The 22758-nt window shown below is 38.3% G+C and overlaps 1 protein-coding gene and 1 long non-coding RNA gene across 2 annotated transcripts in view; one reads left to right on the top strand and one right to left on the bottom strand.

The window, feature by feature from the left end:
* The window catches only part of LOC576836 (monocarboxylate transporter 10), a 34242-nt gene that overhangs the window by 5752 nt on the left and 5732 nt on the right, over positions 1-22758 (bottom strand). The window lies entirely within an intron of this gene.
* Positions 15981-18311, top strand: LOC115927996. Its single transcript, XR_004065809.1, has 3 exons — positions 15981-16075; positions 17006-17149; positions 18102-18311. It is a non-coding gene; the product is annotated as an uncharacterized LOC115927996 (long non-coding RNA).

Genomic DNA, 22758 nt, shown 5'->3' with positions numbered 1-22758 from the left:
GGCATGTGGCTATCTCATCAAATCAGCTCTCAATTAACATAAGGAAAGGGGGATCATGGGGGATCAACGGGTAACCCTTAGGCGTTGCTGGATGTGTAGAGGGCGCAAGACTCTACAAGCAGTGCAGTGCCGCTAAATCGGCCATATTCTAGACTAGGGTGCCCCCTGCCACTCATGAGTGAATAATATCGGACACTTGTCATGCTAAATAATTCTTCTTACACCTTTTCTATTTTTTTAACTGAAGTAAAATAATTTGGATATCTAAATCATGATTTTTGAACACGTGGGTGAAATTCAAGGGAACGTGTGCCAAATCAGTGGCGTCGACTGAACCAAAACAATGTCAACAAATAGGGTGAAGTTCACCAATAATGACACGACTTTTGAAAAACGGTATATCTTATCTTCTCGTTGACCCCCTTGAGCATCCCTATCAACTTATCAATGTTGAGCAAAGTCATATCAAACTGACGTCAGACGACAGATGGGGTAAAAGGAGAATAAACGGTAGACTTCTCAACAAACAAGATTTCATGTCGACAATCAAACAAAATTTCATGTGGATCGAGTTTGAAACAAGAAGGTGGTGGTACGTGAGAAAACAATGATCTCTGATATGGAATATATATCTTCTTTTGTCATAGTACAAATATCATGTGAAGGTGCGCTATTTGCAAAATTACACAAAAGTGTCATGGGACCCTAAGGCCCCACCCCCCCCCCCCCCAAAAAAAAAAATACTACACGGTCAAAAATATAGAAATTCTATATAATCATGATCATCCAGCTGTTTCGACAAGTATTGTTCAAAACTTTAAATTATAGATAACTGTTCGATTATGAGAAAATCTTATGAACCAATTGGTCGTTGAAATACAAATTAGAATTAACGCCTCATTGGGTGCATTAATCACTTGCCAATATAAAGAAAATTGCTAAATAGACAGTTGATACAAGTCGCGCACAAAAAAACGTGGATAAGTTTACGACCAATTGCGTAAAATTAATTCCAATTATGATCAAATATCTATGCGAATAAGAAAAATATTACCGGATTTGGGCATTAACTGTAAAGTTCATCTGTTGCTTATAAAATACTGTTAAAGTGTCCACTACAAGGACAAACAGCAAACTAATTTTAATAAAAAAACATGTGATAAGGATAGTTTCCTTTTATTTCCAAATCTGTAATCAAAGATTCAGGGTTTCTGCTCATAAAATACGCACTCATCTGTTTACTAAATATACAAATTGAAGTTTTAAAAAAAAAATTATCGAGCACAATGGGTAAAACTTTGCATATGAAAGTAAATAATATATAAGTTATCTTGGATTTTGATAACGTAAAATGATAGCAAATGGTATAATAGATTCTGGCTGGGTTTCATTGTTGTGAACTTAGTTGATGGATGCTCTTGGCTATGAAATATCGCAAAACAAAGGGCGGAATTGGGACCTTGGCTGGATGCGCAGGCGGGCACGCTATTCAATGGAGGCGCTCCCAGGGGGAAGAGGGACACCCCCATGCAGTGAAAAAAGGCGTGTAAAATCACGTACCCTTTCGCGCCAAGTCGCTAGGCTCTCTCAAGTGTCGCACCTTCCTTCTACCCTACCCCCTCCTACCCCTCCCCGCCCCTTTCCTCTCCCTATCCCCCTTAATGATGTCAAGGAATCGCCGCCCCCAATTCTATATTTCAGTTGTATGTTTCATTATGATTATCGTTGAAAATGATGGGTCTAGATATATGAAATTTTCCATGGATGTAATATATAAAAATAATCCGACTGTCCAAGTGGAGGCTAAAGTTTGCCGCACCGATCATTATCATAATTTTTTTTTTAACGATAAAAGCAGAAGATCGGTTTCGTTGTTTAATATACGGGATACGATCAGCTCAGCTGAAAACGGAAATCGTTCACAATTTGCCGTTTAAAAATAATATATGAACAAAAAAGTACATGTAGCAGTATTACGTGTTTTCTAGGGAGCCACGTGACTATTTTTGTCGTTTTTGTTATTGCTGTTTTTGATAATGTTAAGCCCCACTGTACTACTTGTAGCTACTTGCTCCCTCTATATAGAAAACAATGCCTAATCGGTGCCCGTTGATCCCCCATGATCCTCTATTTCTTATGTTAATTGAGAGCTGAGTTGATGAGATAACCACCTGTCCAGTGACCTTGCAGGGCAGTCTAATCCCTCCTGTAAACTACGGCAGATAAGCTTTAAGCCCCACAGTACTACTTGTAGCTACTTGCTCCCTCTATATAGCAAACAATGCCTAATCGGTGCCTGTTGATCCCCCATGGTCCTCTATTTCTTATGTTAATTGAGAGCTGAGTTGATGAGATAGCCACCCGTCAGTTTCCTCGCTGAGTGGTCTAATCCCTCCTGTCCACACTAGTACAGACGGCCTTTAAAGGAGTGCATTTAACTCGCAGTTGAGCCCCGTTGCATAAAACAAACCACCGATGGTAACTTTGCCATCGACATGAACTACCCTTGCTAGCAACATCACTCAACAGCCAATCAAATCTAGGTTTCCATGGAAATAACCCTTAAAGCCCCACTGTCCTACTTGTAGCTACTTGCTCCCTCTATATAGAAAACTTCCCCAATCGGTGCCTGTTGTTCCCCAATGATCCTCTTTTTCTTATGTTAGTTGAGAGCTGAGTTAATGAGATAGCCACCTGTCAGTGACCTCGCTGTGTGGTCTAATCCCTTCAGGCCCAGTAGTGTTGACGGTCTTTAATGGAAAATTTACCATCAATGGTAAGTTGTTTGCAACGGGGCCCCGAACTAGTTTACACACGTCTACAAAATGTCATCTGCATTCCAGTGGATCATTCTCTTCCTCTTTTTTCCCTAGAATTCCACTATTACATTACAATGGACGTATGCGAAATATTGAAAACCATGATTAAAAATTACCGTTTTTTCAGTCTTTCTCAGTCACAATTAATGTTTAAAGGTAAAGACCAGTATTGGAAACGCTCCAATTTCAAAAAATGAAATGGAAGCTCTCATTACCAATCATGTGAAAGAATATGTTTTGACTAATACATGATGGTAAAAATTTGCCGGGAAACCGGCTTCTAATTCATATATTTGATAAATTTGTTTCTCTCATGGTCTGTGAGAGATATAGGGTAGTCCCATATACATCTTTCTGTGTATAGTGCTTGTAACTTTACGAAGAATGGGCCAAATTTCTTATCATTTTGTTGATTCCAGAACCTTGCAGATGCTAGATGCTAGATGATCAACCTTTTCTGATCGATTCCACAACGTTTCTTTCACAATGCAATCGCATGACCATAACTGGTCTTTACCTTTAAGTAAATTGGTTAGGTGGAGAGAATTAATGTTTTGTTTATTCATCAATGTGTTTTATTTTTCTTTTCTTTTCTTTCGTTTGCTTAAGGCTACGAAAAATCACGACAGTGGACTACTGACTAAAAGACTTTCTATTATCGCTGGAGATCTACTTCAGAAAAATACATAATCCATCTTTTCTTTCTGCTCCCCCCCCCCCCCCCCCAAGCTATTAAACTCAATCTTTAAGTAAGTTAGCTGAACAACAAAGCGCATCGATTCCGTGAATGCAGGTCAAATATGGATATTGAAAGCGAGACCAACCCTCACGACTCATTTGCATACAATGCTCATCAATGCATGCGTGCATTATAAATGTACCAGTTATGTACCAATTATACCAGTATAGTCTGGGAAAAACAGACGGTCATTGTTAAAAAGCAGATACGAATCTGAAAACCCCCTCCCGCGCGGTGAGAGATGTAAGTAATGACGTAGCCTGGGCCCAACCAATCACTCTCTCTCTCTCTCTCTCTCTCTCTCTTTCCCTCTCTCTATATTTCCCTCCCTCCCTCCCAACCCCACCCCCTCCCATACCTCCCAGTTCTTTCTGCTTTAACCTTTGACCAACTTACCGAAGAATTTTCGACCATGTTATTAAACGATATTGTTGATTGTATCTAATTCGAAAGCGTTGGGTTTATTTGCGCTCAAAGAATACTAATGAACTTTAAACCCACTTAGTCATGTTTTGGCATTCGTACTAATAAATATAGATTAAACATGAAAAAATAGATTAATTATTAAGATACAGATTTAAATCACGATATATGCGCAAATAACATGTACATAACTGTATATTATTTGCTATTTCGTGGGCAGTAGAGGGAGTGTATACTTCAGTCACACTGACTCCAACCCGACTGTAAACCGACCCATTCTTTGCCATTAAAGACAATGTAATGTCTTGTTCGGTCTAGAGTCATTGTGTATAGTAGGTCTGGTGTCGGTCCCCTTTGGTGTGACTGAGATGTAATACTTCATTTACACCAACGAGACTTACACCAGAGTGACCAGACCGACCAAAGACAGAACAGAAAAGCTGTATCGGTCCTACACCGAATGGTTAAGTGTTGGTCGGAATGGAGTCGGTGTGGAGTCGTGTGGTGTCGTGTGGAGTCGGTGTGGAGTCGTGTGTAGTCGGTGTGGAGTCGGTGTGGAGTCGGTGTGGAGTCGGTGTGGAGTCGGTGTGGAGTCGTGTGTGGTCGGTTTTGCAATGCGACTGAGGCGATCAACATGAAACGTCTACGAACCAGGGATCCCTCAGTGTACGAACTATACATTGATCTTCAACTACACAGAGGTATATGAATTCAAATACAGAAACAGTTCAGCTGGTTTTCAAGCACGTGGTTTAGAACTTGATCCTTCCGGCTTCTAAACACAATAGGTGACACGCCCCCAACCAGCCCTCTTACGCAAGGATATTAATAACAGATTAACATGATTAAAGTGCGTTTTCGAGGGCATCAAATACTACTAGTCTTGCCCCTCAGACCCTAGTGATATAAAAAGCAACCCGATAAACAAAGTTTGCACATAATTCTTTTCATGAACGGAAAGACGCAATATTTGGGGAGGCATAACTCCAAAGTAAGAAAGGGCTATGGGGGCCACACCGGCTCGTCCCGCCTCGGCCCGCCCCTCCTCCGTAGCGCGTGTCATAGATTAAATACTCCAACACCTCTTCTGTGGGACAATATTTGAATTCTAAAACATGATAGGCCTACTCGACGTATTTTTAAATAAACCTAGCCAACATGACAGTCTTCATCCAAGAAAAAAGTAGGCAGATGTAGAAAGAAAAGCTCCAAATTTGGAAGCAAAAGTGACCCCCAAAAACATTATATGCTCATCCAGGCTTAAGCCAAAGATACGCCTCTATAGAAAGCACAAAAAGTCATATTTGGGATGGGTGAATGTTCTGACTCCCCTTCTTTTAAATAAATCAAACGTTACTTTTTCATAAAATTAACATTTTTCAAGGGCATTAATATTTCTTTGTTAGTAAACTACGACAAATGTGGAATGATCGGGTAAAATGGCGATGGTTTGTTTGGTCAAAGATATTGGTTCACAGTGCTGTAAAATCTTGGCAATTTCCATAGAAATAAGTTTACGGTAATACTTTTCATTCGAAGGTGTACAATTTTGTTTAGTGCAGGGGCGGCGACCACCCCCACTCCCCCACCCCCACTCCCCCACCCCCGGAAAAAATTGTGTCCTTACGCGAACGCATGCATGCATCATTGTGTCCGTGGATCTGGGTGGGGCTGGCGTTCTTGAAATATTTTTCTTTTCTTTTTGTTCATATATAGGCATCTTGGAATCATGGAAAGTCCCCTAAAAACGATTGATCCCGTACAATAAGAATGACGTAGGCTAAAATTTTGAAATGCCATATCTGTTTCAAATATTAATCATTATCTTGCAACGGTGATGGCAATGGACTTTAATACACGAGAGGGTCACTATGCCTAAATTCCATACGGATGAGCCATTGTGATATCTTGATATTATAATCTATAGAAGTATGTCGCACAATGTCGACAGGTGTTTTTCAGATGGAATACTTCATGGCTCTGTGAGGTCATCACTCTTTCAGTGACCTGTCAAACAAAAGAAAATGATAAGGTATGACAGCATACATGGCTGTTTCACGATACACATGGTGATCTTGACATTTTAAAAATTGATAGCTTTTGGACCTTTATTGATTTTTTTGTGGTATAACTCTATGAAATCGTTTTGATGATTTTATAGCTCTCGCCCAAAGCACTGGCGGATTTAGGCAGGGACATAACAGGCCAGTCCCCTCCCCCACCCCCGGCCCCCCACTCAGTGTTATTTAGGGTACGCATATGCTCGTTCCCTCTTTTTGAAAGCACCCCCTATCTGAGGACTGCCAACATTTCCGAACCCCCCTTTCGCGGGCTTTTCGCGGGCTTTTCCTGCCTTGACGACCCCCCCCCCCCCCCCTAAATCATGAAAAATGCTCAATGTACCCCCTCAGGAGTCCAAACAGATGAGAGAGAAAAAGAAAAAAAAAAACCTTTTTAAAGAATTCTCCGGGTGAAAAGTTAATACACCCCTTTTTTTTTACAATTCTCGGGCCGGACTTTGTCGCACGAAAAGTACCCCTTTACCGGACATTTTGGTAACACGCATGGGGTCCGTCCGTTCTCGGAGTGGGGGAGGGGGGGGGGGGCGGGCCCCACCCCCATAAAACCCAAGTGGCATACCATTAGTACACAATTCCAAAAATGCCCCCCCCCCCCATCCCCTCCATTTTGAGGAGATGGCCTCTTTCATTTTTTGCTGTCTTTTTTAAATATTTGTTTGGGCTTTTTCAAAGTATGCTTAATAAACGTCATTGCTTCCCTATAGTAAACCAGATGCAGTCTCGGCAGTGAACGCACAGTGATGGTGGGGGCAGGGGGGCAACCTTCAGCAACACCAGGCCGACGTTCTGTAAGTCTACATTTAGTAGGTCTACATACAAGTCAAATTGTGTAGTCCCTTCTTGGGGGAGGGGGGGGCTTATCAGCGAATAGTCCGCCGCTAAATACCATGAGGCAGAACCAAACACATCTATTATCAACATTCATTGAAATTGTTAATGCTCTATCCTCTATCAATTTCTCTTTCATTTCATTCATTTACTTTATCACGGTAAAACCCACTTAGGGGATAGTTGAGTTTAAAAAAATTGTGAGATGATCAAAAACTAAGTTTCAAATTTGAAAGAACATACAATCTAAATGACAAAATCATCTTTGTTTGATCAAAATCAGTTCAGAGACGGCTGAAATATCCATAAATATAACGATTTCTAATACTTGTGTATCACCACAAATATTAGATAATTTGAAAAAGCCGTTGAAAAAACGAAATAGCGCCTTTTATGTCGTTTTTCTGCCAATGCCGATGTTGGCTTTTTTTTGTTGGCATTTTCGTGTTGGTTATGTAACGCACAACGAGCTGGCCCATGTATTGTTATTTTTTTTAAATAGTTAATTAACGGTCACCGTATTTTGTTTAAAGTGGAGCTGAATAGGTATGGTCGTATTGGCTAAATTTCACATATTTTGGGGTTTAAAATTACCTTCATAGCAATTGTAGGTTCTAAAAGGGTACTAGAACTGTCATAGATAGGAATAAGAGCAGTAACCATGCACTTTGAAGGCATTTGCGGTCTGAAAACAGAACCCTGAACGGTTAATCTTCAATAAGTCCGCGTGGACTTTATATGATACAAGCAGAGTAACATATTAACAGAACAAATACTTTTGGGGAAATAAACAGATATTTCAGTACGTATCTCATTCAACGTTTCATGGTCTCTCTTTCTGTAATTCCTTCTCTTAACTAATTTATTTTTCTTTGGTACGTGAAGTCAATGTTCTACGTATCGATCGTCTCTCAGCCAGCGAAGCGTAACTCAAAGCCCAGGAAATCCTTCTATTACAATTCAAAACTCTTCTAGTAACAGTTAGTGTAATTGGATCAGTTTGTTTGTCGAGTTTTCGGCATTTTAATAGCATGGACATTATGAGGGAGTCATGTAGGGCACAGAGGGGGGGGGGGGGGGGGGGGGGGCAGGCGCCCACAATTAAATGGAGAACAAAATAGAAAAGGGGTAAAAAAAGCAACATGGTAGTTACGTGAAGAAGGGGAGACGGAAGGTGAAAAGAAGCATGTTCATCGATTGCCTTGTGAATACTTGAGCTACAAGCTTTTTTGCTGTCCCCTTTATTGAGTCGACACAAAAGTGTTATTCAACTGGATATATTTTGTGTCATCCAAGCTCTCGTATATATATAGGGCTTGAAAATGAAATACAATCGTCAGGTATTAATAATCTTAAGTATCATTGGTAATGTATAGGACAAAAGAGATTTGGCTTGCGCATTTATATTTTATCTACGGAGACCAGTGCCTTGTTGGCGGGGCCCCCACCCCTCCTTTCAATATGAGAACCCGGCACACTACACCGCTGCCATGAGTGTATATAGGCCATGCTCTTCATGTTAGATGCGCATGCATGTCCGGATTTATCCAAATTTTTAAACAAACACGATTTAAGTCGAATCACGTTGTTTTTACTACCAAGTTTAATTCTTAAAAAGCGGGGACCATGCTGCGAGTTCAATTCACATAATGATCACATAATTTGTCTGGATAACATAGTGACCCTGAGACAAGGAGATTCACAATTATACGAAAATTGATAGCCGGTTGGTGGAATTTCACCTTTTTCATAAACTATTTCACATTTTGAATAACTCTTTGTGAAGTCTGGTTGAGTTCACGGTCAAGGAATTACGTTCCTACTGTTCGTTTGAACTTGAATTGGTCTCTTTAGTAGGAGCCGTCGGAACATGGGGAACATAATCCACAACGTAAACGTCTGAATGAAAAAGTCACGACATTGAAAATACTTGCATTACTTTAAATAAAGAAATAATGGATTGAAGGATATCGGCTTTAATGGTATAGACCAGTTTTGGACACGCCCCCCTCTCAAAAAATGAAATGGAAGCTCTACCAATCATGGGAAAGAATATGTTTTGACTAATACATGATGATACGAATTTTGCGCCTATACTAATTATATTTGGTAAATTATATCTATCCGGGCTGGATAGATATTGCGTTGTCCCATATACATCCTTCTGTCACGGTAGAGTGCTTATAACTTTACCAAGACTGGGCCAAATTTCTTATCATTTTGATGATTTCAGAACCTTGCAGTACACACCAATACTTATATGCTAGATGATCAACCTTTTCTGATCGATTCCACAACGCTTCGCAATACAATCAGATGACCAGAACTGGTCTTTACCTTTACACCCTGAGTAGAGATTGACAAAAGTGGATATTAATGTCTTGTCAAAGGAGAGCAGTGCCGGGCTGGGATTTGAACCCACAGCCTTCGGATTGTGATGGAGTCAGGTGAATGAACCACTCTACTACGACATCTTGTAATAAATACCACTCTGGTGTTTCATTATCAATATTCTGCTTTTCTGTTCTTTCAGCAAATGCAAATGAATGTTGTTAAATATAATTGTGCCCTAGGCTTAAAATTCAATATACCATTTTCGTAATGTAACCAAATTTGATGCATAAGTCTTTGTAAAGTGCCTCAATTCAAATTATTTTATTCACCTGATAAGAATAATAGTATTTCAATAGACAGAATCCGAACTGCATACATTAGTTGTTGCCAGGTTGGACAAACATTATGGCTTGACCTACCTAGCAACACTTAATATAATGCAGTTGCATTCTGACTATTGAAATACTATTATTCCTATCAAGTGAATGAAATAATTTGTAGTGAGGCACTTCACAAAGACGTTTGCATTAAATTTGGATACATTACGAAACTGGCTAGATTCAAGCTTTAATAGTACAATGCACGTTCTTTACAATTTGTTTTAACATATCAGGAAATTCCTTATAATGAGATACGTCATAGATTCATACAATTCTAACGGTGTTCATTTCCAAACTATTTCCTTCCATTATTCTGCAACATCAGCTGGAATGCCCGCAATGTCAGGAAAAGCAAACGGATTTCAAGACACATTTTAGAATACCCGGATGCGTGACCATGGGAACTGGATTAATGGCGTCGGTTGGAGAGATCGGATACTGTCTGACTGTGATATCCGATGGGGAAACTAAGATATGACTTTCCCACACGATAAGTACTTTCATTCATGGATTTTTTTTGTATTTATTAACATTTATTTCCTTCTCAACAGCACAATATAAAACACAATGTATATATACATGATGTAACAATTATTTCAACATAGAGTATACAGTAATTAATTCAGATACTGAAGGAGGCGAAAACCCGGAAAGCGTATAGCTTGAGTTGGGAACGCCCATAATAAATTAACACAGTTACCGAAAGAACATTATAGATATTATTATGAAAATTACATTGTATATAACAGAACGTTGATAAAAAAAAAATAGTGAAAAGAAGAGAGGAGAGAATTAAGTATAGGAAGGCATGTTCACTTATAAAGAGAAAGTTACATCAATTGGGCGGTACATGTGTCTGCGATTACATCATAAAGATAACGAAGTACAATTGTAAAATAGACATCGGGTACATATCATTACAAACAAGCAAAATCATCAAACAGACAACAGCTTTATCCGACAGCGTTGTCCTGGGAATATATAGATGGTACTAGCAACAATTCGTGAAAAGGAAACCAGATAACCTTATTAGATTCCTTTAAAACAATGGTAAAATATTTTTAAAAAATACAATGGCAATACTTGGTGGCGTAGCTCCAGGTGACAAGGGGAACATGATTCCCCCCCCCCCCCCGCACCCCGCCCCAATCGATAGGTGAAAATGGAAATAATTAGTACGAGACAAAATGGAAACAATAGCGATAGGGAGAATGTGGAAAAGGTCTAGAAAGGAAGATGCCTGGACCACCTTTCACACCCCCCCCCCCTAATCAGTAGCCTGTTAACATCACAATTAATTTCCCATTAAGAACGGTGCCCCCCCCCCCCTCCCCTAATCATTGAAGTACCCCCTCGATAATATTGATGGACTCACACTTTTACGTCACTGACTAAACTTATATCGCTTAACTTGATTGCCATATTCGCTTGATACCGGATTGAGACTTTAACAAAGTTTGGGTGAACGGTCCGACCTAGATCGACCTCCCGCTTATCTGTCATGACTAACATGACTACCCGTGTGCATTTGTTTTAAACCGACACAACAGGGCTACTGTGTAGATAAGGGAAGAAGAGCAAAGAGAAATAAGAACAGCATCTGAATGCAACAACAGAGATATGGTAACGAACTAAAGAAGCAGGCGAAAGGGGAGAAGGAGGCAACGGAAGAAAAGAAAGGGGGCATAACCGTACACAATTGGGGGGGGGGCTATACATGCACCCCCTTGAAAATACCAATATTCGAGCAAGCGCCACCTCGTGTCCGAGCAGCGAGGTGGTCTCTTTCTGGTTATTTCTACACGTACATCTTATCATGCTTTATCTTTCAACGCTACTAATATCAAATGATTTTAAAAACTATGAAATTGGCTCACAATGCAGCAATAGTAGATGTCACCATCGAAAAGTGTCAAAACTTGAATGTGTGCGCGCTCGCTTCGCATGCTTACAATATGGAAAACTCGACAGTTGAAATTCTTGCACAAAAAATCAGTCCCCTAGCTGACTGAAGTATGCCTGTAAGAGAAGGAGGAGGTGGGGTGGAGGGAGGGGGGTGGAGGGAGGGGGAGGGGGAGTCAGAAGAAGAATGCTTCAAACGACTCAAATGTCACGAACGTGGTGAAGGCGTGTTGTACTTAGTTTGGGGAGGGGGTAACCAGTGCTCCTGCGATTATGGAAAATAATCATTGTTTAGTCAAAAGTTGTTCATGAGAGTTTATGTTAGCAATAGCTCTGTGGAACCGATGTGACCTTCCAGTATCGTTGGATAATGTGCGTTTTCCGAAATGTTTAAATGTAAAAGTATGATTTATTGTTCTAAAAAAATGTAGTGCTGAGTTTATTAATGAGCAATGTGTGACTTAAAATGTGTTAAATTGACCTATGCTCTATATACTGTATATAGTTGTAACCATGTGAAAGAAGAATTTCCACTCAATGTGGACAATAAAAAAAATCAATCAATCAATCTAAAACAAATCAATCAATCATAAAGGATGTCATGTAAACGAAATACTGTCATTTTATTTCCTCTCTGTCAAACCTTCACTAAAATAGCTCCATCATCTAGTTACCATGTTCAATCTATTCATCAGAGATATTAGTTTTCCATGTGCGTTTCCAAAGAAAAACAAAAGTACAGTAAACCTTTTGAGGAAGAGCTCCACCTGTTTATCAATAGTTCAATGGAATGAATATACACGACTCAAAGGTATTAGTACTATTTTTGAGGTTACGCCACAACAGTAATTGAAACAAAAAGAATTAAGCATTAGTGATAGCCTAAGTGATAAGAGTAAAATCATTCGCAATAATATTAGTCCTATAATAAATGACTTACAAAAAGATAATACAATAATAAATACATAAATGAACAAACAGTTAAATCAATACATACATGAATAAAAACTGAATAAAAGAATAAATAAATTATTGGATTAATCAATAGCAAATTAAATAAATGTTTCTCAATATAAAGGACAAAAATAAAAGCAGAAAACTAAATAGGTAAATAGATATTGTAAATAAAACAATGAAAAAATAACATACAAGAATAAATGATTGAATAAATCTGATGACAGGCTTTAAAGAATAGAGAAAAACGTTTCACATTTTCAAATGCATCTGTACACAAATACATTATGTACATGCAGGTCATTTCATGTAAGTTTAGTACACAAAAAATGAACTGCTAGCCCCCCCCCCCCCTTCCAATGGCGGGAAAGCGCTACGCCACTGGTACGAAGTCCATAGGTCGCTTACCTTTTGAATTTTTATCGCCCATCTAATATCTTGAATATTCATGAGAATATGTATGCATTGTTCTCTTTCTATATCACATACCATTAACCTATATCAAAGAAATTATCAGGTGATGATTGTTTGTCCAAATATGGAATAATCGCGCCCAATAATTGCACTGTCATTACTACCTATGACATATTTACAAAGTCATTTAAGGTAATCAGCAGATATTTACATTGTAGGCCAATATTTAGATAACCATAATCTGCGCAAGCGCGTAAAATGCAAAGAGTACCTAAAGAACATACAACAAAACGAATACAATGTGCACAGGATAGAGCAAGTAAAGTGATAACAAATACAAACATTGTATTGATAGGAACCAGTGGCGGATCCTGGGTGGGGCAGGGTGGGGCATGGGGGAAGGGGGCACGGACCCCACCCCTGGCAAAAAAAAAAAAAGTTTTAAAAAAAGATGATAACCCCAATTTTAACTTCTTTTTTTTTTACTCAAAGGGGCGGGGGGTGTTGTGTAAAAAAAAAATAGTGCTCACTCCCCACCCCTGGCCAAAAAAGAGAGTAAAAACACAGATAGCAACCACAATTTGACTTGTTGTTTTGTTTAAAGAAGACGGGCCCCCACCCCTGGCAACAACAACAAAGTTTTTTAAAGAGGTTTGGGGTGTTGGGTAAAAAAAAGGGCCCACTACCCCCCCCCCGTTGAGCAACAAATAAATAGTGCTCACTACCCCCCCCCCCCCCTCCCCGTCGAGCAACACAAAATAGTGCCCCTTACCCCCCCCCCCCCCCTCCCCGCTCATTCGCCGCTAAATATTTTCACAGGAATCGGGCCCCCACCATCGCCGCCGGCTGGATCCGCCCCTCATAGGAACAAGTTTTGCTGCTGCTAGAAGTCAGATCAATGCCAGTTTCTTGCCAGGTAACGAATGAGAAAGTGCCGAGCTAGGACTCGAACCCTTAACCTACCGATTGAAGGTTACGTGAAAGAACCACACATAATTACTGTAAATCCTGATTGAGTAATTGTACTTAAGATTCGAAACAACATATACTGAAGGAAATGAACTCCAGTTTCACAGTGCCAAAAAGATCTATGTGTGCCTATTTTTTGCTTGTGTCTGTTTGATTGTTTTGTTTATTCTTTCCTAAAATGCTTTTTCTTTATTCTTTCCTAAAATGCTTTTTCTTTATTGGGGTATATTTATTTGAAAACAATGTTGTTTCAAACAGCTCTGCCAGTGTGATTTATTACAAACTTTACAGGAAAAAAAACACGCAAATCGATGGTCGTTGATAAGATTGACACAAAATTATACACCGGTTCCAAGTCCATGTGCATTGTGCATGTATCGTTTATTTAACAATTAACTAATCAGTTTTATATTACATTCAAATCAACACGCGTATCTTCAGGTACTAGTCAACATTCATGTATTTTAATTTGTTTTGTGATAATCTGTTCCACAGGGCCATGTAACGAGATAAGAAAGTTTGATATTGTTTGCAATTCCAATATTCGTGAACAAAGGTGACAAACCACGTCGTACAAGTGCTGTAGTATATTGCAGTTGTTGCCTGTTAGACACGTTTAGATTGCGTAATAAGCGAGTTCATAAATAGCTCTGGAACGCATGACCCCAAAATATCCACAGATCTTTGACACGATGGATAGTTTGGATACATCCCACGTGTGCATTTTAGAATAATCACTGCCGAAGTGATGGCGGTGCTTCATGAATACCTTTTGTTTGCCTCTTGAGAATAATACTTCCACCTGTGTATCAGATTAATGTATTGTTGGTGCATAAATGAATACTGATTACATAACTTTCATGAGCACGATCCGAGTATTCGTCTCAATGGTTTTACAATTTGGGTACGAATGACCTTGATCTGCCCATGCGCAAATCCTAATTACGAACTCGCTTATTATAACCTGCGCTATAATGAGCCTCTGAATATATCTCATTTTCCATTCCATTAGGCAATTATTTCACAATCCATGATTAAAAGCATTGTATACTTAAAACATATATTTTCATTTTTCATTTAAATTCATTTCATTTCGTATTTGTTAATTTAACAAACCACGATAAAAGGCATCGAATATTTATGAAACATTTTAAAATCTGATGATATAACAAAAAACTAATCAGCCTTAATTTGCACTGTTCACTTTGCATCCACTCAATACTACTACTACATGTACTACTACTACTACTACTTCTTCACTACTACTACTACTACTACTACTACTACTACTACTACCACTACTACTACTACTACTACTACTACTACTACTTCTACTACTACTACTTCTTCTTCAACTTCTACTACTACTACTACTACTACTACTACTACTACTACTACTACCACTACTCCTCTCTTCCTTTCACTATGTTTTCTTTCCTATCAACGTTCTGTTATATACAATGTAATTTTCATAATAATATCTATAATGTTCTTTCGGTAACTGTGTTAATTTATTATGGGCGTTCCCAACTCAAGCTACGCTTTCCGGGTTTTCGCCTCCTTCCGTATCTGAATTAATTACTGTATACTTTATGTTGAAATAATTGTTACATATATCATGTATATATACATTGTGTTTTATATTGTGCTGTTGAGAAGGAAATAAATGTTAATAAATACAAAAATACAAAAATACTACTACTACTACTACTACTACTACTACTACTGCTACTACTTCTACTGCTACTACTACTACTACTACTACTACTACTTCTACTACTACTACTACTACTACTACTACTACTTCTACTACTACTACTACTACTACTACTACTACTACTACTGCTACTACTTCTACTGCTACTACTACTACTACTACTTCTACTACTACTACTACTACTACTACTACTACTACTACTACTCCTACTCCTACTACTCCTATTACTCCTTCTACTACTGCTACTACTTCTACTCCTTCTACTACTGCTACTACTTCTACTACTTCTACTACTACTACTACTACTACTACTGCTGCTACTACTTCTACTGCTACTACTACTACTACTACTACTTCTACTCCTTCTACTACTACTACTACTTCTACTCATACTTCTACTACTACTACTACTACTAATTCTTCTTCTCCTGCTATTTTTATTTTACGGTTCCATAGTAAAAGAGATTAAGGCTTGCTGAAGACATCATGAACAGATGAACCGATGCATTATTTTCGTAAGTTTGTACTAGCAGAATAATATAAGCCCGTGTGTGTGTGTGTGCATAGACGTCTATGGTGTGTGTGAGAGTTTACAAAACTCTCTGATAGTCTGTAGTCAAAAACCCCGAAGTGATGGACTAGCTGAGTATCCTTCGTACTCATTTAAGAATGGACTAGTCTGGATCAAGTAGACTATTTTAGTAGGTCCACGGTTAAAGATAAACTCCAGTACTGGTAAAAAAAAAAAAAAAATTCTCACAGAATCAAAGGAAACTTACACTGAATGTTCAAGATTACAAATAAATGACATGTGCCAAACAATTTTGGAAGAAAATGTATACTGGCTGAGTAATGAGCATAGAAAGACAAGGAAATCAAGGAAGTACTAGACCCGACACCATGTGTGTTGTCCCATATATAGCTTTCTATGTGAGTGCTTGTTACTTTACCAAGACTCGGTCAAATTTATTATGATTTTGATGACTCCAGAACCTTGCAGTACACACCAATACTTACATGCTACATGATCAACTGTTTCTGATCCTTTCCACACCTTTTCTTTCACAATGCAATCGCATTACCAGTACTAAAGTTTATCTTTAAATCTGAGATGCACGGCCCTGTGTGCTATCAGTGTCTGTGATATCGTGTAATATTGAAGCCCTAAGAAAAAATCGCGCTTCAAAATGATCAAGAAATGCCTCAAAAAAGTTTTTAAAAATCTTTGAGTGACCGGTTTTACCATACTCGTTTTCCCCCATTAGACTGTAATGTTAGGAAAACCGTTAGGAAAACGCAAACATTATTTTGGTTTCGATTTCCAATCATAAATATCTTGATAATCAGACAGGCGATCGGCTTGTAAAAGTCATGGGGTTCCTGACTGACCTAATGGTTTATAATTATCATTGCAGCATGCATTAACTCAAGATTTTTTTTTTCAGAATCTGAGCCAAAGTTACCGGATCCCTTTAAAGCCGCAACGAGCCGGACCTGTTGGGTAGTAATATCTTCCTGAAAGGAAGCGATTCCACTCACTAACAAGTACAACCAGCTGATAGGAAGATCAACTTTATAGTGTATACTGGGTAAGAAAACACAATACACGACAAACAAAACAGATTATCATTTAATTATTTTTTTGTTTGATCGGGGATTTTATTTTTACATGAATTAATACACCTTTACATGAAGTTATATTCTTAAACTTGAAGCCTTGAACCTAGTTGTGATTAACCAAAACATTGCCTTTGTGAGGAAAAAATTGGCCTTTTTTTTGGGGGGGGGGCTTGCTTGGTAAGAAAACATAATCCACGAAAAACAAAAGAAAGACTTTTTTTTCAATCACGAACAAATCGGGGGATTTGTTATAATAATTTGTACATGTATATCCTTTCACTTGAAGCCTTGAACTTAAAAGTAGTGGTGATTAACCAAAACATTACCTACAGTATGTAAGGCATAGATAGGTTTCTTTTTTTTTTTTTGTGGGGGGGGGGGGTCGGACAAATAGATGCCCTCCTTCAGGGCTTCTTTTTTTTTCTACCCAGGCGTCTTTGCCTTTGAGTGTGCACGCATACGTTCACAATCATGTTCATTTTCAGTTATTTTTGAAAACTTTTAGGGTTGTCAGAGGGGGACAAATTAAAGGCCCACTGCACTACTTGTAGCTACTTGCGCCCTCTATATAACAAACCATGCCTAATCGGTGACCATTTGTCCCCCATGATCCTCTTTTTCTTATGTTAACTGAGAGCTGAGTTGATGAGATAACCACCTGTCCAGTGACCTTGCAGGGCAGTCTAATCCCTCCTGTTAACTATGGCAGATACGCTTTAAAGCCCTCACAAATTGAATAAATTCGTGAGAAGTTTCGATTGGGTAATATGACGAAGAACTCTGTCTCTCTCAAGCAAGACTATACTGTATAACACATAACTCAGTAACTCGCCACACTTTGTATTGATACTTTTCAAAATGTCTGCTAATATGTCTGATTATTCCCGTTTTGTTTTAAATGCTATTCATGTTGGTGTTCAGAGCATGAAAGGTGCAACTTGTTCTGTAATCATGCAGTGGATTTTGAATGAAAGAAGGTGGGCATTATAGGACTACATCTTAAATTAGAGCCCGCGCATGAAGACAGGTAACTACAGGTAACTACAGGTAACTATACCAATGACATCCCAGTTCAATACGATGACAGCACCAAACGCCACACCAGAAATATCACACTTCTCATTCAAAGCCCCGCCGACCCCCCCCCCCCCCCCCCTGCCCCAAGAAAAATAGAACACCAGACTTGACTTGCTTTCAGTGGTTCACGAAACATTATCATTTGCGGGATATTACCTGGAGCTTAACCCGGTTTTCTGTGTCCTAACAAAAAGATGGACTGCAAATCAGGTTTAGTGTTTCACAGATCAAACCGTATATTATATATTTCATATATTTGCTGCATAGTTTAGTTTAGGCGATGCTATAATTCATGGCAAATATAAACATCTTTAGAAGAATCTTATATCGGAAAACGGACACTTATTATTGTTTGTCTTCAGTTTTCACCACGTCATGATATTGGCAGATGATACACTCTTTAAAATATTTGGTAAAAATGTGCCCAGCACGAGGTTAATTATGTATTCAACCAACTTTGGACATTTTCTTTACCCAATTAACTTGAGTAATATATTGTCTAATTAGGGTCAAAATGTATAACAATCATTTAAAAATTGGCAAAATATTAACCAAGTTGGGAGAAGAAAAAAACCAATGCCAAAAGTTGGGTGGGTACTTAATAACCTCCATGATACATTTTACCCAGACAATCGAGGGAAATGACTGGGAATTATTATTTCGGGGTGGAAAGCTATATATGGACATGGGAAAGCACTATAGAATTTCTATACAAATGAAACCATAAGCTAGTGGGTGGTATAGCTATAGGGGCACGGGGGCATGTGTCCTACCCCCCCCCCCCCATCCAGTCGAATAGCCAACAATTGGGAAATGAAATCAAAAGGATAGGGGAAGATATAAAGAAAAAAATGATAGGACCCTCTTCCACAACCCATGAACGGTGGTCCGGCCTCGTTAATGCACTTTGTGTCTACCTATTGAGACCGGTGCCCAACCCTTTACCAATAAAGCCAGTGCCCCCCTCCCCCCCCCCCCCCTCTCCCATCCCCTCGCTACGCCCCTGACGTTAGAGAATGATGCAACATATTAACCTTTAGCTTCCTGTCCACTTTCCGGAGGACCACTAGGCGAGACTTTGACCTTGACTATATTTCACAATGGATATCAGTAGTGCATCCAGATTCTCTTTTTATTTTGATTTTTTAATATATTTGTTGTACTTTGGCAGTCCCGGTTGCCGAATACCTATTGCAAAGTATTATGTTTATTTCTGTTTATATCATGCATCAAAAATGTATTAGTTTTTGATTGGTTGAGAGCTCGTCACATGAACAGAAATATTTCAACTGTTTTAAGGTTGCTCTGAAAAAGTACTATTTGGGAGTTCCAAAAAAAATGTGAATCTTATTTTTATGAATTCATTTTTTTTTCTTCAAATCTTAATTAAATAAAAACAAAATCATTTTAAATCTTTTTAGATAAAAATTGATTTTTTTTTTTTTATTTTTTTTTTTAATAATTTGTTGATGCAAGATATAAAACAAATATATACCATGCCTTCCATTCGAGGTACTGGTTAAAACTATGGGCCCCGGTGACTCCAAAAGTACCATTGGAGTCACCTCTGCGCATAGTTTTAACCAGAACCTCTCAAGACAGTGTATATTTGTATACTATGTCCCTAGATGAAGGATTGGTGTTCCAACTACATTCCGCTCTGTATTTCGTCAAAGATATGCAATGGTTATGGCTCGAGATAAACCACTTGACGCGATTGCCAAAAATCTACATGGGAAATTTGGGGGAATTACTTCCATAGTTCCAATTCTCATTAAAAAAAACGACTTTTAAAGGATCAAGCCTTCTTCATCAAGTCTTCTAGATCTCAAAAATGAGGAATTCGCTGAATAAACGAAAAATCTTATTCAATCGGCAACATTCTAGAGAATAGGTTTACAAGTTTTACTATAGAACACCTTCAAATCTAAGTCAAGTCGCTAGTTTGTTTTACTTATAAATGTCATGATTTTTAATATGTTTCTCTCATTTCATTTTTCTACTTTTATAAAGAAACACAAAATGACCAAAGAAAACAAAATATAATACTTATTTGATATTCTCCTTTAAAGTAGAACACCCATTCATGGGGACCAGGTGAATCATAGATATTTAGACAATGGCCGGAACAAAGGGCGTTGATTGTTTGACTAAGTGATCGTTATGTCCACTTTGAACATTATTTCAAATCACCAATATGATAAGGTTTGTCAATAATATTGTCACACCTGTATAACATGTTTGGAATTGTACGACAAAGGCATGAGATGGCAATTTACCGCTGTTTGAAGGAGTAGCACTGATTTGTAAAGTTTTTAGACCTGCACCTTGAATATGTAGCACCGTGTCGTGTGTCTTCTTTTTTTTCTTCTTCTTCTTCTTCTTCTTCTTCTTCTTCTTCTTCTTCTTCTTCTTCTTCTTCTTCTTCTTCTTCTTCTTTTCTTTCTTTTTCTTCTTCTTCTTCTTCTTCTTCTTCTTCTTCTTCTTCTTCTACATCTTCATCTTCTCTTCTTCTTCTTCTTCTTCTTCTTCTTCTTCTTCCTCCTCCTCCTCCTCATCCTCCTCCAATTCTTCTTCTTCTTCTTCTTCTTCTTCTTCTTCTTCTTCTTCTTCTTCTTCTTCTTCTTCTTCCTCCTCCCCTCCTCCTCCTATTCTTCTTCTTCTTCTTCTTCTTCTTCTTCTTCTTCTTCTTCTTCTTCTTCTTCCTCTTCTTCTTCTTCTTCTTCTTCTTCTTCTTCTTCTTCTTCTTCTTCTTCTTCTTCTTCTTCCTCTTCCTCTTCCTCTTCTTCCTCTTCCTCTTCCTCTTCCTCTTCTTCTTCTTCTTCCTTCTCTTCTTCTTCTTCTTCTTCTTCTTCTTCTTCTTCTTCTTCTTCTTCTGCTTCTTCTTATTCTTATTCTTCTTATTCCAGTTACATTTACCTCTTTCAGGTTTCAATAACATAACGAACTTGGTAGCACCGGACGTTTTTCAAACCATAAACATGTTTAATTATATTAAGCCCTCCACAGGCTACTCTAGTATTGCATAAAGTGAAAATAACAACGAAACAATCATTTGGTCAACTGATATTTCGCAATATAAACCATAAACATGATCGAAAAACATGAAAATGCGTCAGTCAGAAATCGGACTGTGTCTACAACTAGTGGCGCAAATATTCAAATTTGAATGAAAAGCGCTTTTAGAGCGGGACTGCACTACTTGTAGCTAATTGCGCCCTCTATATAGTAAACAATGCCTCAGCGGTACCCGTTGCTCCCCACTGATCCCCTTTTTCTTATGCTAATTGAGAGCTGATTTGATGAGATAACCACCTGTCAGTGACCTTGCAGGGAGGTCTAATCTCTCCTGGCTAAACTAGTGCAGACAGACTTTAAACTCGAACCACCAACAACAACAACTGGTGATATCGTCAGAAATCATGGTAACGAAACAAAATAATAATGAAGAAAGGGGGTCGAGAAGGAGGAAAAGAAGAAGAGTATGAGAAAATGATGGGTACAGAATTTCTTATAAACTCGTCTCCGAAAACACGTATACCGATAATCTCTTACATTTTCGGACTTAAGCCTAATCCTCACCATGAGTACTTGAAACCTTGAAAATAATGCATTGTCAATGAATAATCACCCGCCTCAATATCTCTCCTTAAACTTAAGCCTTCATAAGCACGTCGTTGAGATGTCAACAAAGTATGTAGTACGTTGGATGATTTACATCCATAGGCTTACGTAAAAAGCGTTGTGAAAGATCGTGAACATTCTCCATCAGGGCTATGACAATTATTTTTATATTGATTTGTTGTTAAATCTCACCCATGTCAACATGAAATATGGTGGGTGGGGTGTTACCTCACAATGTGCCTTTCAATTCATCTAAGGTATATATTATATTTATACAAATAATACACAGCAGTGAGGGCATTAGTAAGAATTACCCACAAAAGGTACATTTGCATGGAACAGTATATACGCCCGAGGCGATAGCCACGGGTGTTTTGACTGTTTCGAACCGAGTGTATGGGTAATTTTACTAATCCCCGAACAAAATGATGTGTATTATTTGTTTTTATAAAATGATGTTCTGTGTTGTGTTAATGGCCGCTCATTAGTATTTACTAATATCACCGGTCATTAGTAAAATTACGTGTTAGGAAAAAGGAATGCCTGATCACGTACGTGTACGCTCTCAACAAACAATTAGGTAAGGATCTGCTTCATCATCGTATAATAGCTAATATCATAGACCAATCAAATTGAACAAAAAATATGTTTAAAGATGTTTGCCTTTTTAGGATTGGGTCAATATTCCATGCCATCGTAAAGACAGTGTCAGTGATTAACATAAATTAAAATGCCGATTACTTTCAAAATTTAAAGAAATACCATCTACGTAGTACGTACATGTACATGTATACCTATGCTTTCTATATATCAGTGATTGTCCTCGGTGAAAAGTAACCCACTGTGAAAGCAAAAAATCTTAATGTTGTTAACAGTT

Source organism: Strongylocentrotus purpuratus, unplaced genomic scaffold, assembly GCF_000002235.5.
Source record: "Strongylocentrotus purpuratus isolate Spur 01 unplaced genomic scaffold, Spur_5.0 spur5_scaffold_21, whole genome shotgun sequence".
NCBI classification, from domain to species: domain Eukaryota; kingdom Metazoa; phylum Echinodermata; class Echinoidea; order Camarodonta; family Strongylocentrotidae; genus Strongylocentrotus; species Strongylocentrotus purpuratus.
The sequence above is the reverse complement of the archived record's forward strand: the minus strand, read 5'-3'. Positions and strand labels throughout refer to the sequence as shown.